This window comes from Rhopalosiphum padi, chromosome 2 (assembly GCF_020882245.1).
Source record: "Rhopalosiphum padi isolate XX-2018 chromosome 2, ASM2088224v1, whole genome shotgun sequence".
Taxonomy (NCBI): domain Eukaryota; kingdom Metazoa; phylum Arthropoda; class Insecta; order Hemiptera; family Aphididae; genus Rhopalosiphum; species Rhopalosiphum padi.
In genome coordinates this window covers 44416916-44436529 of record NC_083598.1, presented here as the reverse complement: position 1 = coordinate 44436529, position 19614 = coordinate 44416916, and the positions used below count along the sequence as shown (strand labels likewise).

Genomic DNA, 19614 nt, shown 5'->3' with positions numbered 1-19614 from the left:
TGTCAAATATTTTATTATTGAATACAAAACAGCCAATGATATATCTTTTATAGGAAACTTCTTAATAGCGGACATTTTTTTTTATTTTGTTGAACATTTTCTTGCATATCTGGTGTATGTCAAAAACAAATGTTTAATCTATTATTTTATTTTTGTTACTTGTGAGTCACACAAACGTCCATTATTCAGATTTTCAGTAGTTATCTGTCACTTATAAGACTAAATATGTAACTATCCATTATTTGTCAATTGACTTAAAAAAACCGTTAAATTTATCAAACAGAAATTCGAGTATCTCGAACACATACATTTAAGTGGTTAAAATTAAACATTTTTAAGTAAATAATGCACATGCGCATATTTAAATTTATTTACACCAAGATAAATTTTGCGTAACACTTATGAATTTAAACTATTATCAAGTGCGTATGATGCGTGCAGCCTACTGCCAAAATTTGTGTAGGTATAAATACGTATACATAATATTATTATTATGAATACTGTTAAAATAGGCTTTTGAACATTTTGATTACGTTCCATTGTTTTTGCCAGACAAAAATGCCTACAGAGCGAATTGCTTTAGCTTACAAAATTGTAATATTTAGAATAAACGATAATCCGACATGGTTGTTTTTCATTACTAATGCTTAGGGTCAGTAAATCCTTAAAGTGATTACATAGGTTTCTCTACACAATATTACACGCCATTTCAAAATTATATGGACAATTCGGCGTAAATAAAGGGATATAAATGTACGATGCAGTAGTGTGGCCAGCCAATATAATAATATATGTGTTAAATGTTCACTATACGTTTTTACATTTAAGCTTATATACATATATATGCGCTGTGCGGTAGTTTAATTCCCGTTAAGCCAATGACCGTATAATCTGTGCGTGTGTCGAACGTTTCTTGTGGATTTTCTTCAGACTGCAGCAAAAGGTTGAAGAGGGGATCGACCGTTTTCCACACGGCTTGTGTTGGAAAAAAATAACTCCCTCCGGGCATCCCCATCGTACTTATTATTCGTTTTTTAAAAAAAAATAATAATAACTAAATAAATAAATCAGCTACACTTCGGGTCAAGAATTTCATTCGTGTCGTAAACCAATTTCTACCTTCTCTCGCAATTCTTCATTGGTGTATACGTTTTAAAAAGTCATACGTTAATTATACTACGCTCCGCGCGCAAGCATACTATTATACCGAATGTAATATATTGTATATTATACTGACGATAAAATTATCCGAACGATTGTACCAATGGAAAATGTAACGCGGTTATTTCATCGAACAAAAACTCTAGTATACCGAATAATGTCAATAGACGCGATAAACATTAGTCTTCGGAGCAATTCCGTTTCCAAACACTTAGCCAAATGTTTTTCTATTGACAATTGTTGGGGACACGAACGTTTTAAGGTTTATTTTCTATAAATTTGTCCCGTCTATAGAATTTAAATCCCAAATACTGTAATCGCAGTTTCAAACATATAACAAACACACATCATAAAATGCACAAAAATAAGCATAATATTGTCATGTTAATGCCAGTCACGAATATTTTCTAATCACAAACTGTACGTATATGACATTATACGAGTAATATACGACGTATTATGTTTAATATTTTTTGCGTATTCGCAGTAGTATTAAACACAAATACTACACGATTAAACCATTTCGTTTCGTCGAGTGTCTAATCAAAACTGACATTTAAAAATAAAAAATACTTGATTTCCTTTTCATATGTACATTTACCATCATTCAATGTGTTCAGTGCTTGTCGTTGTTATACTAGCACAGCTGCAGTCTACGTATATAAAATATATTTGGTTCATAATAATAGGTACTCTATGGTATTGTATTAAATCCAATAAACGAATAGTTAATACTACATCATTCAAGTATACTATTTTACTATATAGTGTACGTGCCGGAATGAGTATCAAACGTTAATAAATATATTGTTGTTTCCAGAAACAGTAGAAATCAGCGGAAACTCGATATTGAAATTACTTAATATTTGAATAATAGTCCAATAGGCCATAATATATTTGTATTAAAATAACACGCTCTGTATTACATTACCATTTAAAGCCATATAAATATGAGCAGATTTCTTAGCTTACTTCAAAAGGTAGTAATAGTACATACTAGACTGACTATATTATTCCTTATTGTAAGATCATTTATCGTCGTGGACTTTGTCACAGCTACATCGTCGCGAGTACACAGTCATTTCCAGTTCTAGTAGAATTTAAGTACATAATTACTTTTCATTATATTATAGTCAATAAACTGTTCGATTATCAGTGTACCAAAGTGCAAGTGTTCTGTTGTTCACCTACCTTTCTCTACAACGCAACAAGTCTACATTAAAGGTGCTATGTTGCTTAAATAATTATTGTGGTAACCGATCGCAATGTCCGCGCGATCACTACAACATTATTTACTTGTGCGTAAATAGTAAAATTGCAAAACGCGCATCAACGTAGTTTAAATTCACTCCAATTAATCCACGACTTCGTGGATAATAATAATAATAATAATAATAATATAACATGGTATTATACAAAACCGATGACTGAAAACTGGTAGGTGTATTTATAATACACTGAATATATTATTGTATTAAACACACACTCTTCTGACTGGGGATTTTCGAAAATCCTCTCCACGTTCGATACTATTAGCAATATATACAAACGCGAATTTTGGGGCGATATTCGTGTACCGATATATTATGTATTAAAGTATAGGAATATAATGCAACTGTTTGCGAGATTATGATATTTGCGTGGCGTATCGATTGACGTAGGCCAAAACAGTATATTATTAAAACTGATGCAAAGTCCGACGACACTGATGAGATGACGGTAGACGTGCGTTTAACTATAGATACCAGCACAGATAACAATGCTTTTTTGTTATACCTTACTTATACACTATTGCAATGATAGATATTCGTTTTAAAAATTGCACTTAAATATTATAATAAATAACAGTTTGTTTGTTGTATCTGGAGAATGGTCACACTCAATAAAAAATATTTACAACGATATCGCCGGAGAAAACAAGTAACCGACGTCGAAGATAAATACGGTCCTTGGAAGTTCAGATTGACAAAGTCAGATTGAATCAACACCTTTACATTGCGCACATCCCATACTACAAATAATCAGTCCCTAGCTATCGACTCTTGAGTATATCACGGAACGGTAATCAGCATGTGTTGTTTTCGGCTCGCTTTACATATTATATGAGCCCCTATCACTACATAGTCCGTAGGCATTGGGCTGGATAAGTTTGCACATTATTATAGGTATTAAATTATAGTGCATATGGTATTCTATTAATTATACAGTTTCTTTAGTTTGGCGATTTTATTTTAAACTAAGCAATTATTTATTACATAGTATCATTAACATGCTGGTGCGCATTTATTTTGTCGGCCCCGATAGTCCACACGACATGAAATATTGCTTCCATATAAATATTATAAAGATGTATGTTTTTTAAATTATAGCATACTGTCTTTAGTATTTAAGCCACTATCTTACAATTCTTATTTAAAAATTAATAATTCTTTGATCTTGGTTGCACTCAGTATAGGTTTCTTTAATTCTGCAGCGTGGTTTTTGTATAATAATATTTTGTAATCACGCATAAACGATTATTTGTTACCAAACTGACCTGCGAATAGCACACTAACATTGTGTATGTTTGTCATCGATGTGTTTTTTTTTTTTTTTTTGAAACATGGAATCAAATGCGCTATAATTAGTATAAATCCCTTATGCACACAAGCACACAGACGCCTGCTGCGTGGAGTACAATTCGTTGGGCATGGGCTACGTTCACGTGACAGGAAATATAATTAATTTACTGAAACAACAGCGAACTAAAACTTCTCTTACACAAATACACCCGCAAGTATATATATTTTGAGTAATACACATTCAACAAAGTAAGTATAATATATCGCACGTCCCAGTAGCGGTGAGCCTTTGAATGAACTCTTTGCGTGTGACGATGAATATTCCACGCGGAAGCTTTACGAAGGACGGAATATAGAAGTGGTGTTGGCAAAAAGGCGAGAGTAATTAAAAAAATACGAAAAAAATGGCTAACCACAAAGGTTTTTATTTAAATTCCTACGCACTACGCACGTCTATGTGGCGTGACATTTAAATGTGTTTATAAAAAGTGAATCGCTCCTTTCCTCCAAACTTTATTCAAACGAGATTCAATTTACTAAGACAAAAGAAACACTCAAAGTGTAAATGAACTACAATGGAAAATGTGGACTTTTATATTGAATTGTTTTTTTAATGCTGTAGAACAGAAAAAAAATTACTTTAAGAAATTGAGAAAATCAGGAAAAAGCGGTCTATCACAATATGATGATCAAGAAGACAACTGATAGCTAATACAGCTAAGAGCATTTGTTTTTGCTGCTTCAGATACGTAAACCAATCAGTGTGTACACAAGAAAGCTAAAGAGCAAAATAACTTTATCAATTTTATTAAAAATCATAATTTAACATTTTGTAGCGATAAAAACAGTATAAAAAAAGCTTGTTTGAGTGAAAAAAAAATTAATTATAAACAAAGTAAACTTATATCCACATAGGTATTGGATTAGGTATAACCGATATCGATTGAGTAAAGTAGTATTATTATATGTATAAAATATTCAAGCACGAAAAGTTTGAAAAAGCTATTCGCAATAAAAAGTTATGTTTAAACGAATTAAAAAGATTAAGTTCAGACATGTATGTCATCGCCACTATTTTTCAATACTTTTTTTTACTAAAACTAAAAACTACTTTTATAGGTAATAGTCAACACGGTCGATACCTTTTTACATAAATATAACAACTTTTTCGAATTAGTAATAGCGAAGTATTATTATTAAAGTGCAGTACGACCAAACGATATAAAATAGGTACCGAACTAAAATTAAAACGATTATAAAACATATTTTTAAAAAAAAGTAGACAATGGACATCGTGATTCTACATTATTTAATTACAAAGACGATGTTAATTGAATTACTCGCAATAATCGAATTAGGTTTCATGTGTACAATATATAAAGCTCCTAACTTAGTACTATGTAATCTTTAGATATTTTGTGAATATATCATACGCCCAGTATTGCAGCTTGTATAATTATACACTATAATAGTCTCTTCCTCTGTTACATTACGCACAGCTGTTGGCTTTTAATCTGTCACAAGCCTTTAATCATTGACATGCAACTATTCAAGTTTAATTGTATGACACATTTCCTAGACCATAATAACAAATTATAAATAGATACACCCTAAAGGACTTAATTAAAATAATGCCTACAAATACCTCACACGTGAATAAAAAATCTCATGTGTCTTCAATTTTGGTATATTAATTATACACCTGCACGTGATTAATGTTCTCCTTTTAATGAATACTATTATTTTAGATTGGTAAAAGTATACCATTTATACGGTTTCAAACCTCATAGGTACGACAATTTTTTTTCTAAAATCAAGTACTATTTTTAAAACAAAATCATGTCAGACTGACATTGTCAGTATTTTATTGTAATTTAAAATGAAAACTTAAAATAATAGTAAAAACTGTTTAATTAAAGTTATTTTGTAACTAAATTATATAGAGTAAATTCTAAAAGATACATAAGTATTCTACAATAATATCTTTTTATTTTATTTTTATTTTTCAATAAATATTCTTAAATGTGTTATGGAAACAAAAAAAAAACAGAACATAAGTAATAGACAAAATTCAAATAATTTATTATTGACTTATCATAATATCCACTTAGATTTAAAATAAATAAAGTTTATTTATTTTTGTTTTGTCGTATAAATGTGTATTCAAACAATTAGAAGTTCCAAATAAATAAATAATTATAATTAAAAAAAAAATTAAATAATATTACCCAAAATAAAGAATAAAAATGTATTTTGATATAATAATAGTTCATGGATGTTGTGTCTATTAAACTAATTGTCTATTTTTGTTATGTAATAATAATTGATAAACTTTTCAAATAAATAACTTGTTATAATATTTCATTTGACTATAATTATAAACTGTTCAAACTAAAATATACTATCTGTTTGCTAATAAAATTATGCATTATTCATTTTTTTAAACAGTTTATATACTTTATACAAGTTTAAATGTATTTTTAAATCTATTTTTGGTATTTATGTATCTATCTCGTTATCTCAACTACGCTTAACTTATAAATCAAGAAAACACGTTGTAAAACTACTACAGTAATCGACAGTCCGGTACATATACATCGTATCAATATACCGTATGTTTTAGTGGTGCTCATTAGCTTTTTGAATAAAATATATTTACATATTATAAGAGATGGAAACGGATCCTACAAATGTATTGTCAATTATATAATTGTGCTGAGAAAAAAATGATATATACTTATATTAAGAATATTTCAAAAACTTGAATGTATTTATTTAATGATGGTAAGAGAAAATATAAAAAAATTGAATGAACGTAACTTTATTACATACGAGTATAAACACAATATTTTGTATACACGATTTGTTAATAAATAATTTTGCAATATTAATATTATATTATATTCTTTAAAAACCCATATTTTCTAATTCTATCAGAAAGGTATACAAATTTATAACTTAATTCAGACTATTTTTTCTTAAAGCTATTCCTTCAGGACATAAAAGCAATTTTTCATCTTAATAATTATAGATCATTATATAATATAAATGTATAAAAATTACAAACGGTAATTATACATTCATTATTTTAAGATCAAATACGATTGGCTATACTATAAAAAAATTTTAATTAGTTTAGCTATAATTTATTTAAAATGATTTTCAATAATAATTAATGACAATATGATGAAATCCTAACAGATTTGTACATTACTATGGAATTAATTCACGAGAATTTAACGATATACAAAATGTAAAAAAAATATTGAAGTATAATATTAAATCATTTATATGTAAAAAATAATATACATAACAAATATAAAGCACATAAAAATCGTATTATTTATATATATATATATATATTGAAATTTTATATCGCATGCGACATGTACCACATGAAATGTAATTTCTAATGTGCGTAACCACTTTAAAGTGCACATAAATTTTAAGAATCGTATTATATTATTATTCTAATAAATAATATGTGGGTGGGTTAAACTAATAATGTACAAATATAAATATATATTTATAGATTTAGTTTTAGAATACACATTTTTAAGTAGAATGCGATACAAATTGGAACCGATAAATATTTGAAGTCGTAAAAAGTAATTAAATTTATATCAAACATTTTTAGTTTTGCTGAGAAATAAATCTCTATAAAATAAGTACTTAAAATATATTGCTTTAATATAGGTATATTATTTTAAAACTGAACACACAATAAGAATTAAAAATAAATAGTAATGCATTAATATTATGTTACTGTAAAAATATAGAACAATATTAGGGAATTTATTAATAACTAGAATTGTGGCCAAATGATGTCTACTGTATACAGTTTGTAATGGATTAACTGAAAAAACACGGTAAGATAATAATATTCAATAAAATAACCCAACCTAATGGTTAGGTACTGCCTGTGCTTATTTTAATAAAACGTGTACAAAAAATATTTAATTAAAAATTGGAATTCAAATTACAATATTCTCATTACACAAAAAAACTTTAATGAATTCATTTCATTCTCAGTTATTTATACATTTGCATTTAGTCGTTATAGACATAATATTATATATAATTATTTGATTTATATTTTTTTCTCATTTTAATTATTGTGAATTGTATAACAATACCTATTATCATTATAGTTTGATGAAACTATACTTAAAAAAAAAAAAACATAAAAACAAATGCACGACTGTAGTCTATCTTAAACGTCTACTTATAGCACCGTGAAACATGATTTTTTGTCAAATAATATACATTATCAATAAATAAATAATAATATATTTTTATTTGAAAGAATCAAACATATAATACAAGTTGCAATGAAGTATGATTGTATAAACAGAATATTTTTAAAATTATTTTTCTAGCATTCTTTACTTAAAAAAACCCAATGTTACCTGTCGTACGACGTCCAAGTTCCGTAACTAGAAATTGCTTATATTTTACCACTTAATAAATAGCTTTCTCACCCTTAATATAAGTAGGTACTACGCACATCATTAATTATATAAAATGATAAGAAAATAAGCAAAATAAAACGAACACTTACTACGAAAATTATTTATTTACATATAATACCCGTTTGCGGTCATAGAATAAAATAAAAAAATAACTGTGGCCGCCGCCAAATTGCCATTGATGCTGTATCAATAATAATATTTACGTTTAACGACCAAAAATACTATGCTCTTCCATCATAATGCTTTATTGTTGTTATAGAAAAATATTAAAATTGTATTAAATATAAAATGATAAAATCACCGCATATAGTAACAATTAAACGGTAATCAGTATAAAAATAATATTATAAAGATTAAATACATTTTATCTTACAAATGTCCATATTTTGTAATTTAATAAAACCGTTTTCATGATATTTATTGCAACAATAAAACACACGTACACACGTACAAACTTACCATTTTTCTCACACACATTAACTGCATTCCACGTCAATACGTCTAGATGTTCACTTTGCCAATATGGACTCATTTCAAATAATTTCTAGTAAATTCCCCACATAAAAACGGTAAGATTAGGTTAGGTTAGGTAACATACGATAACTATTTGACAAACATAACAAATATACAAACTCTAATGAATACTTAAACGTTTGTGTACGTTACTTTATTATTTATAAAATATCGTGTCTCAAGTGAGTAGGTTTATATCTACTCAAGTGGTCATAATGTAGGTTAACGTGTCAACCATGTGGATATAAACAAAAAAAAAAACCAAAAATATTTTTTAGAATACTGTTTAGTAGTTTAGTACTGCATATAGTTTAGCGATAATACATTTTAAACTTGTCTACTGCAATCTTTTCCGATTTTATATTTTATTTCTCTGTATAAGTTTATCCGAAGAGTAATTTACTGTGGAAAAACATGTGGGAATATCAACGGGAAAATTCGATTTCAATCCAATCACACCCGCGTGGTTATACTGGATACCCACGCACGCCAGTGCATATCTATAGTTTATTGTTTCTAGTAATAAGTTCTTGAAAGTAAAAATAGTTTTTAGCACATCTTTAACTTTGTGAATCCGACCATTTTTATGTTGATTTTTAAAAAAATGCAGTTATTATATTTTAATATTTTGGATATATATATATATAAATATATACAATAGATACATAAAGTTTAAAATAGTTTTAATTATGAAAAAAATGTTCAAATGAGAAATATTGATTGAATAGTAGTAAATAATATTAATAAATTAAATTGAAATTAATATAAAGTTATTCAAATAAGAAACTTTTATTTTAATGATGTTTCAAAAAACTTTTAATTTTTTAAATACTCTCAAAAGGCGTGAAACATAGTATAAACTTACATAAAATACATTTTATTTTTATATAAAAAAGCAGTTAATTTCTACCCATTTTTTTTTAATAATTTGATTCTGTGGATTTAAGATATTTTTTTAAATGTTATTTTTAATACAAAAGCGTAAGTATAACACTCTTAAGTAAGTTAATAGCGAAACACAATTTATGTTAACTATTACGTTGGAATAGAAACTATTTGAAGTAAAATACGTTTAACACGAGAAGTATTACTAAAATTGAACACCCTATTAAGTTTCGACCAAATTCTAATCTTCTCTTAAATATTACATGGAAATTAGTTCAATTAACGGAATGTTAACATATCATTAATAATCAATGTGTTTAGTATGAATTTGGTCGTGTTCCTAGATTATTATTTATTAATCAGTAAAGCATCAAAGTTATAAATTTATAAAGGATTATGAATTAAAGACGTAATACAAGTGTAAAAAAAAACTTCATTCATATATATTACTCTTTAAAACGTGATTAAAAACGCTGTACATTGAACCAACTGCAAACTAGTGAACGCGCATTGGTTGATAAAGCAGTTTGCTCGTTTATAAATATTGAATTTATTTTCATTACCAATTAAAACGCATATCTTATAATAGCATTCTAAGAAAATGTACGTCATTATGCATGAACCAAAGTAAATATCATATGGCAAATGTGTATCGACTGGCAGTAATACGATAAAATAGAGTTGCAACAATATTCGTAGAAGACATAATATTATCGTTAGCTAGTTTGAGCATCCCGATAAATTTGTCGATTTATGCGTGTAACTTACAATCCTCTACGATGGATGACGGTCGCACACGGATACGTAAAAAAAAAATAATAACGATAATAATAAAAACGAAGCTAAAGTTTAAGAATAAAAATAATCAAAACGGTCTGTTCGATAGTAGTGATAGTAATAATAATAATAATAATCCGACCTCTGCGGGAGGTGTGTGCGTGTTTCGAAGACAAACGCGTTCCGGACGTCATAATATTATTGTTTATGTGAAATGTTCTGTCGTGGAACAATGTACTAGAGTGTGTGGGTCCGACGAATTGGGTGGCGGGTCGTGAAGACGGGACGAGGTCCTAAAACTTATTCAGGGGAATTCGGTATCCGACCAACATGTGCGTAACGATATTTGCCACCCGACAACAAACCCGTAATAATTTGACGTGACTGTGTGACAGTTGTCGTCGGCAATATCTTGCCGGCCCACATGTATTATGATAATATATTATTATCGCCTCGATTTCGGTTATCGGATGAGGGTAACCGAGTCATCTGAGATTGACTGCTTCCTTTGTGTAACAACCCGCAATAATTCGTCAGCCTGTTTAGCAAATTTTACAAAAAGAAAAATATCTTTTGTTTCTTTTAATCGAGTATTTTAGTCAAAATGTATTTATTACTCATTTTAAATACATTTGTAATAGTTTAGTACTAAATGTGTCAGTTTTGTGTAAGCAAAGAATTTTTTAATACACTTTAATAGAAATTTTTGTAAAATTTCTATATTTTATCGGAGATACGATTTTCGATTCAAAATTGTTTCCATTGTTATAGCCGAGAATAAATTTCACGGAGATACGCATTAAGCCATTTATAAAATACGACCGCTTATAATATTATTATTTTTATCGGATTTAGGATTATTTTGTTCGATATTCATTTTTATTGAAAAATAATCACTGGAAAATAATATGAACAATGATGATATCAGTCAATACACTTTTTTTTTTAATCACGTTTTTTTCTAAATAGTCTGATGATATATTATTATATACCTATACATCTTAGCACACATTATATAAATAAAATAAAACTGACTATTTTAAAATGGTCGACGTTTTTGTAACTGATCACTACACTGTTATTATATTATGTTACAATACGTTTATTAGAAACATTAACTTTCGGAAATTGCACTTATAACATTAAGTTTTTCAAAAAAAGTATATAAACCTAAAAACACGACAACTACGCAGTGGGATGTTTGTCATTGTAAACCCAATGACGCAATAAATTATTTGTTTCAGTTGTCCCATACGGCCATACGGGTATTAATATTAGATACCTAAGAAATGTACTAAATAAAACAGAATTTTATGGCACATAAAAATAATCTACCGGTTATTCCTATACTATGCTTGCATTATTATAAAAATAATCGATCGAATTTCTTCACAACGCTGTCAAGCTTCATACAAATATATTATAATTTACCATTATTTAACTTTTTAAATCAGTTTCCATAGGCATGCTCGAAAAATATAATTAACTTTTATTAAATATTTTTATTCAATCTATTGATTATTTTCAGTATTATTTATTGAGGCGAAAACAGTTATACATCTATCGTAATACAACGGTAATACAATTATTATTGTGTAATCAATACATCGAATTAAAACACAATCTCACACGTCATAAAAAAATAAATCTTCACTGTCGTCAAAAACGGCTACGAGTTTTCACTTATTGATTGAGACATATTGCAGACGTATGCATTTTTACTGTGAGCCTTAATTATTAGTGGCCGTAGCTAAAGTGATATTAATTTTTATGTTTAAAAAAAAAAAAATATTTTGGTGTAGTTCATAAAAAGAGCCATGCATAAATCTAATTGGTAAATGAAAATTGTTTTATAAAATCGTATACAATTTTGTTTTACACAAAGTGATAAATAGTTTTTATTTTAACTTTAAGCATGGAGAACAATATCTATGTGGATTAATATAGTCTAATGTTTATTCCTGAAAATGTAGTTATGGTATCACAAATTATAATAATAATTGATATTCTCAACAACACAATTGATGGGTGATAATTTGTATACTGTATACAAATTATCGAATACAGTATATTATTGTATACAGTATACAACAAACAGTAAATTGGTACTAAAAACTATATTTATTTTTTTATCGCACTCAGGGCTGGATTTAGTACCCTGACTCAGTAAACTAGTTTTCAGAGGCGCCATAAAACAAATTTTAGGACCCTACAGATTTGTAATTATTCAACAATAATGTCAACAATTTAATTTAAATTTAGGTACACATATAAAAAAAAATTACAAAATATAGAACTTTATTTTTTTTTATTTAAAATTAAATGTTTGTAAAAAAAAAATATAAATTTGTTTATACTATTTTTGCGTTTATAATATAATAATATATATTCGAATAAATGAGGGGAGTTATAATCGTTGTAGAATATATATATTTTATCAGTCTGTGATCAACGTTGATTGCACGGCGGGTAGCAATCGATCGACGTCAGTCGGGTATTAGTATTATACTATTATACTTCAAAAGTCGTAGTAATGTTACAGCAAATTAATATTGAATTTACACCGTAAAAAATTAAAAGTACATTAAGTTTAAGTAGATACTATTGATTTTATTATTATTTAACATCAAATGTTATAATTTTCTACAAATTTAAAAATTAATGAATTATTTAATAATTGAAAAATGTATTTCTTGTATATTTGTTTTGGGTTCTGGCAATATATTCTGCTCTAGAACTGATAACCCCCATTTTATCTATAATTGTATGCAAATTAATGGAAATGTTCATTAATTGCAATTATTGTAATAGATAAAGACATTATGTTACAAAAAAAAAAGAATATTTTAGACGAATTTGTTGTATTATTTTTGGGGTTTGCAACTGACTTTTCCTGTAATATCATCGCTATGGTAGTTTTTGCTGATGTATATACTATGCGTTACTTATATATTGTATTATTTTAATCAAACTGTGTACAATACTACATATAGTGTATAAAATATAATATACCATTATACTATATTATACAGAGGTACATTTGCGGGCACTCAATTTACTTCGATGGTGTTCTATATATTGTATACATATTAATTCGACCGTATAAAATAGCCAAATATGTAATGATTTACATCGCGTTTTACATGTAAATCAGCCGAGAAACTCGTTAGGAAGTTCACAAAGACGTAAACAGGCGCGGTGGCGGCACAACTAGAGACCGCATTAAAAATCGACCAACGAAGCATCCGACACTGCCCCCTCCCCTTCGCCAGCACTGTCTCGCATAAATTTCGCAAAAAAAAAAATTGTACTCCGTAGCCGGGAACAACTCGCATCTAGCTATAATATATTATACGTAGGTATCGTCGTTATAATATTGTACAACACTAGCACCGCATTATGTATACGAGTGCAATGTATATACAGGACGATCCATGCTAAACTAATTTCCTATGTTGGATTTTGTGTTTTTAAATAATTTAAAGTGTTTGTAACACTTTTTTCACAAAGTTCAGATGCGCGCCATAAAATTACGGTAGGTACAAAGCTATAAAACATATTGAACGTATATTATATGGAGCACGTGTCGAAACTTTAAAAACTTATTAATTTAAAAAAAAAAAACCATTTATGTTCGATATTTAATAAATGTCTAGCATCTGATTGCGAAATACAAACTATGTATAGCTTGTAGTTAAAATAAATAAATACGTAAAAAACGAAATCGTGAAAAAATAATATCTTTTTTTTCTAAAAGTGTACACTGAAGTACTATAATATTATAATGGTATATGAGTAATTATTTTTTTACAAAATACAAGAAAACGAATTTCGTTTTAGCAAGTTGAACGAATCACTCCGTATATACTATAATAGTGTATACCGTGAACCGACCGTATTACATTATTAGGAATATTATCATAACGTCAGCTGCGGTGACGACATAATATATCCTGGTTATATACCTATGTTACGCTTGCGCGTAGGAATTTGAGAGACTACCGTAAGAATTTCCATTATTACTTTTATATTCTATGCATATCTATATATATTATATACTGGTACATGAGCTTTATCAGTGACCGCGATTATTGAGTGAAACTATCCGTCCCGTTTGTATAATTACATAACACGTCCTATTATATATATATATAATGTATGTGTGTAAGCGTTGCTAACAGAGTTTTAGGGATCAGACCCGTCATGGTCCTTGCAGAAATTTGACGATCGTCCGTCGATGTGATAACAACTGACAAAATCGACGTGGACGTGGAGTCACAGCCGCCTACAACACCGGAATTTCATCACTCATCAGTCATCAATATCACGCTAACACTGCACTCGGTGTGTGGTCTGTTCCTATAACACCTACCTACAGTGTATAGATTAATATATAAGCTGCTCTTCAAGAACCTTTAACCAAAAAATCCTGCACTATATCGCCACGCCCCATATTAGGTTTGGCCGATACCGATTTCTATTGAAAAAATAAATACATATACGAAAATACTTCATATGCAACTCATTCTATAACGAGCCACCGGCGATCGTATGAAACTTATTGGCGTCGAAACATTAGCATAAACAAAATATGTAAAGTTTTCATAGGTCAGTTGTTCTTTGAATAACTGAATAAATAAAATAATATTTGACTTATTTCAAGAATTGAAAGGTCTATATAACAGTCAATTGAGCCTGTGCACAAATCACATTGTGTTCGTATAATTGATTGTCAAAGTTTATTAGAAATGTTTGATATATTATTATACACGTATATAATATACATAATTTATTTATTTCGACATGGATACTGTTTGATATAACGTATTGTTATACATTTTGAAGTACGATAACAGTAATTGCACCTATGACTAAAAATCGTATGTTTAGAATATATAGATATTTTTTTTGACTAGTTCCTCCTCTTGATGATAGATTGATTACCAAAAAAACCAAGAGGACAAATATTTAAATTACCCGAAATTATATTTTAAAATTTACAATGCCAATTCAATTAACTAGTACGCACAGTAGGTACCTACTGTATGCTAACAAATCCATATCGTAATTGAATTGTAAGATAATATTTTTGAATAAAAATATATGTTAATATTGGGTCTAAAATAAAATTACTATACCTAATTATTATCAAACAAACAAAGCATATATTTTGTATTCAAATTATGTAAATTGCAAGATTTTAAAATTAAATTACCAAATATAAGTGAAATAAATATATTTTATCGTAATTATATTGGATATAATACTTTTTAAGTAACAAACGGACTGTTCCTTATATCCCACGCAACATAATTATTATATTATACAGGTATGTGATTTTACAGGTATTTTATATTGATTATTTTCCAGTATGTCAAATTTGTGAAGTTCTTGTTATTTTTAGTCAAATCACTAAAAAATTAATTTGACTTTAAAAAACGCTGTATACATTTACAATTTACACTTAACCTATATACAATGAACTACAGTCATAATCTTTAAAAAAAAGTTAATAAATCGTTTTAATATAAAAAAAACAACATAGCGAACCTCTCACCTCCATTAAATTAATCAAATAAAAACACGAAAGTTTTCACGTTATTAAAAAAACACAGAAATCGTTCGATGTGAATAATGAGAATAAAGTCTAAAACTACTAGAAATTCTGTACAGGTATACATAGCAGTACTATATACACATAAAAACACTTAACACGTTTGTTTTTCTGCATGATATAATATATAATAGCAATACGTGTGTGTGTGTGTGTGTGTGTGTGTGTGTGTGTGTGTGTGTGTGTGTGTGTGTGTGTGTGTGTGTGTGTGTGTGTGTGTGTGTGTGTGTGTGTGTGTGTGTGTGTGTGTGTGTGTGTGTGTGTGTGTGAGTGTGAGTGTGTGTGTGTGTGTGTGTGTGTAAAAAACGACTGGGTACTTACATGATGCGTGTTGAAATCTCAATACATCAGCCGCCGAACTGAAAAAAAATATCATCATTATTATAAATAACTATTATTTCGTAACACGTAATAATTATTATTTCGCCATCAACCGGAGAACTGTATTCACGCGTACAAGAGTGCATTACTTTGAAACGGCGGGCAACGGCCATATATACGTATATAATAACTATGCGACACATCCACGTTATATTATACACTATTCAACTGCTGTATATACTCTGAAGTATATTACACGTATATATGAATATATATGAACGAGATATGGCGCAGGGGGTAGGGTATGAGTATTTAATGGCGTTTACGATAAACACGGGTGGTAAGGAGGTACACAGGTATATGTGTGTGTACATATATATATGTGTTTATATTTATACATGCGTACGTGCTACAGTATAAGACGTACGCCGTACGTCTTAATTACCTAAGTGAAACTCGAAAACCCTCGAATCGGAACGGCGTGTATGATTTACATATTCAAGAGATTGTTTGTCAACAAGACTTCGCGTGCGAATATAATACGAGTGTGTGTGTGTGTGTATACGTATATTATTATTATTATATTCAAACGTTATACCTATAGTTATATATCATATGGGTAGGTAGCTTTTGGTGGGTGTTGACGGCGGCGGCGGCGGCGGCAAGACGATAACGTAATAATATATTATTTTATTTCGTGTGACTTTTCTCCGCACGCGTCACCTATAGAGTGCGGTTCTATACGTATACACTGAAGTATACACGCTATACGCATAAAGTTTCAGACTTGAAATTAAATCGTAGGGAAACGAGAAAAGGCACGCACTCTCCACTCCGACGTGTCGTCGTGTAATTATGTATATATACATCCATGGCTGTACAGCTCGCAATTCATCATACGCGACGATAGATCGCTACAACGTTAATGTATATCGTGTTGTGTGCTCAAAAATCTTTTCAATTTTTTTATTTTTCGTTATCTGTCTTTCGACGCGCTTTTAAGTTTGTTTTAGTCCACACTGTATTATGCGTTCAAAAACAAACAAAAAAAATAAATAAATAAAACAATAAAACGATAAGCGTTTTCGAGTTTCAAAGATATGTGTTCATTTGCGATCTCTTTAGAAGAAGAAACAACCTTTAGCAAAAAGTTTAGTTCAAAGAGCGTGAGACTTAATTGTGTTTTTTTCCAACGAAAAACTAGTTAATTTAGAATAAGATAAAAGCGGGTCAGATAACTCATTTGAAATGAAAATGTAATGGTGTGTGTTCGCTACAACGTATAAGTAAGTCTATTTTATAAATCGTATACGATATATATAATACGACAAGTTTAACAAGAAAAAATATTAACGTACTTTATCATTAAATTACGATGTTATATAATAAAATATTATGGAAGTTTTATATTGGTGCACGGGAAATGTCAAAAAACTAAATGGAGGAAATATATATATACATGTATATACATCGGTGTGTTTTTATATAATTATGTTTTCATATAATGGGAGTGGGTACCATATACCCACCTATATGTATACCCAAACCTAATGGTAAAGTTGATTAATGTTTTCTAATCCCCCGGCAATACTCTTTACAAATCTTACTTAAGCATTACATTTTTTATTATTATTTTTAATATAAACTAAAAAGTGAATGGGAGGTACCTACACATTGTATATTATATTGTCATAGATTAAATGCGTATATATTTATATATATATATATATAAGTACCATGCAATGGTAATAGGTATATTTCTTAACAATGATGTCCCTTGTAACAATGAGTACCCCGATTATTGATCCAAAAGTATTACAGTACAGTTGACCTCCACAACGAAAGTCCAAAATCCGTATACATATACCTTTCCGTTTTATTTTTCCCTGTATCTAGCTCTTTCTCTCTCGTTTTAAAAACTGGACTTTGGCCAGAGATGAGATGAGGGCGAGCCGACTGCCAAGTAAAAAAAAAAAACAAAAAGTTTTTACTTTATATTTTAAGGGTGTCGGATAATATGGTGTTTTAGGGAGAATATCATGTCGTTCTTTATTGACCTTGCTTGTGCTACAGTTCAGATTATATGTGATTATTCACCTCGGGTTGGCCAAACTTTCGGAACATCGACTGGAAATGGGACAGAGCTCAGTATTGCAGTCGCCAATAGCCATTATCAGCTTCCGGTTTCCGGGTTCTAACACAAATATGTCTTTGATACTATAACCACTATATGTAGAGAGATAAGTCAATTTATTTCAACAATCTACTGAAACAATCTTAATGTCCCGGTCAAGAGATTTTAATAAATTTAATTGAAAACAAAAAGTGTTGAAAATATAAACATAAACACCGCTGTTATTTACAATAACATTGAAATACCTATACCTACTGTTATAAGACTAATTTTGTATTTAAAAGTTAAACGCATTGATAATTATTTTTTAAAATCAGCTATTATTTTTTATTTATAAAATAACTATATATTCTTTTCACATGATTAATCACACATTTATGCACTTAAGTTATTTTGATAAATTATTTAAATCAACTTATATATTTACATTACATGGTTTTTTTTAAAAATAAATATAAAATAGTCTTTTCAGAGGTGTATGATGTATGAACTTTGTACGATATCAATTATGTCCTCGGTTGGATGTGAAAGGACCTTTTCGTGTATTATATTTTGAGAAATTAAATTTTTAAACTCCCATAAGTCAAATTTAAACATCTTTACGATTAATAGATTTGATGATAACCAGCTTAATATTGACGAATTCTCATAAAAATCATAGAAAATGACCTGATTCATTAATATATTAGTTATTTATTTATTATTATTTTTTTCATCTTATTGTATATATTATATAAGGCTCTAATAGACCCTTTCTTAAAAAATTCTTGGAATCACCACTGTATTTAATAACTATATGTTCAAAATAATTCTTAAACACTTTTATTCATTCTTATACACATTTCCTATTTCGTGTTTTAGTTCTGTTTTATTGTATATTGGGTAAAAAAATAAATAAAAGGAGAGTTGTTCGTGTTTTAACAAAGGTTTGAGTTATGTATTTGATTGGCTTTGTTTCAAATATACCATTAATAAAAAAAAACCTCCGGTAGTGGCTGATTTGCCCTGTTCTAATCCAACACATACTTTTACAAAACCATTATAAAGAATAACTAGTTCTTTGCCACACGAAATGCGATTTATCCCAACAATACTTAAGCTGTACACAAAGAATACTTTCCAAAGGTTCGAATTGCTAGAACAACACTAGCTATATGTTGTTATATTAAAGTAGAT

General features: G+C 28.7%; 1 protein-coding gene across 2 annotated transcripts in view; it reads right to left on the bottom strand.

Annotated features, from left to right (window-relative positions):
• LOC132919766 (chaoptin-like) overlaps nucleotides 1-19614 on the bottom strand; it is a 200760-nt gene that overhangs the window by 89278 nt on the left and 91868 nt on the right. For both annotated transcript variants that reach the window (XM_060981587.1, XM_060981588.1), the window contains one exon: nucleotides 16305-16342. The gene's annotated coding sequence lies outside the window, so the exon portion shown is untranslated. The remainder of the gene's footprint in view (nucleotides 1-16304; nucleotides 16343-19614) is intronic.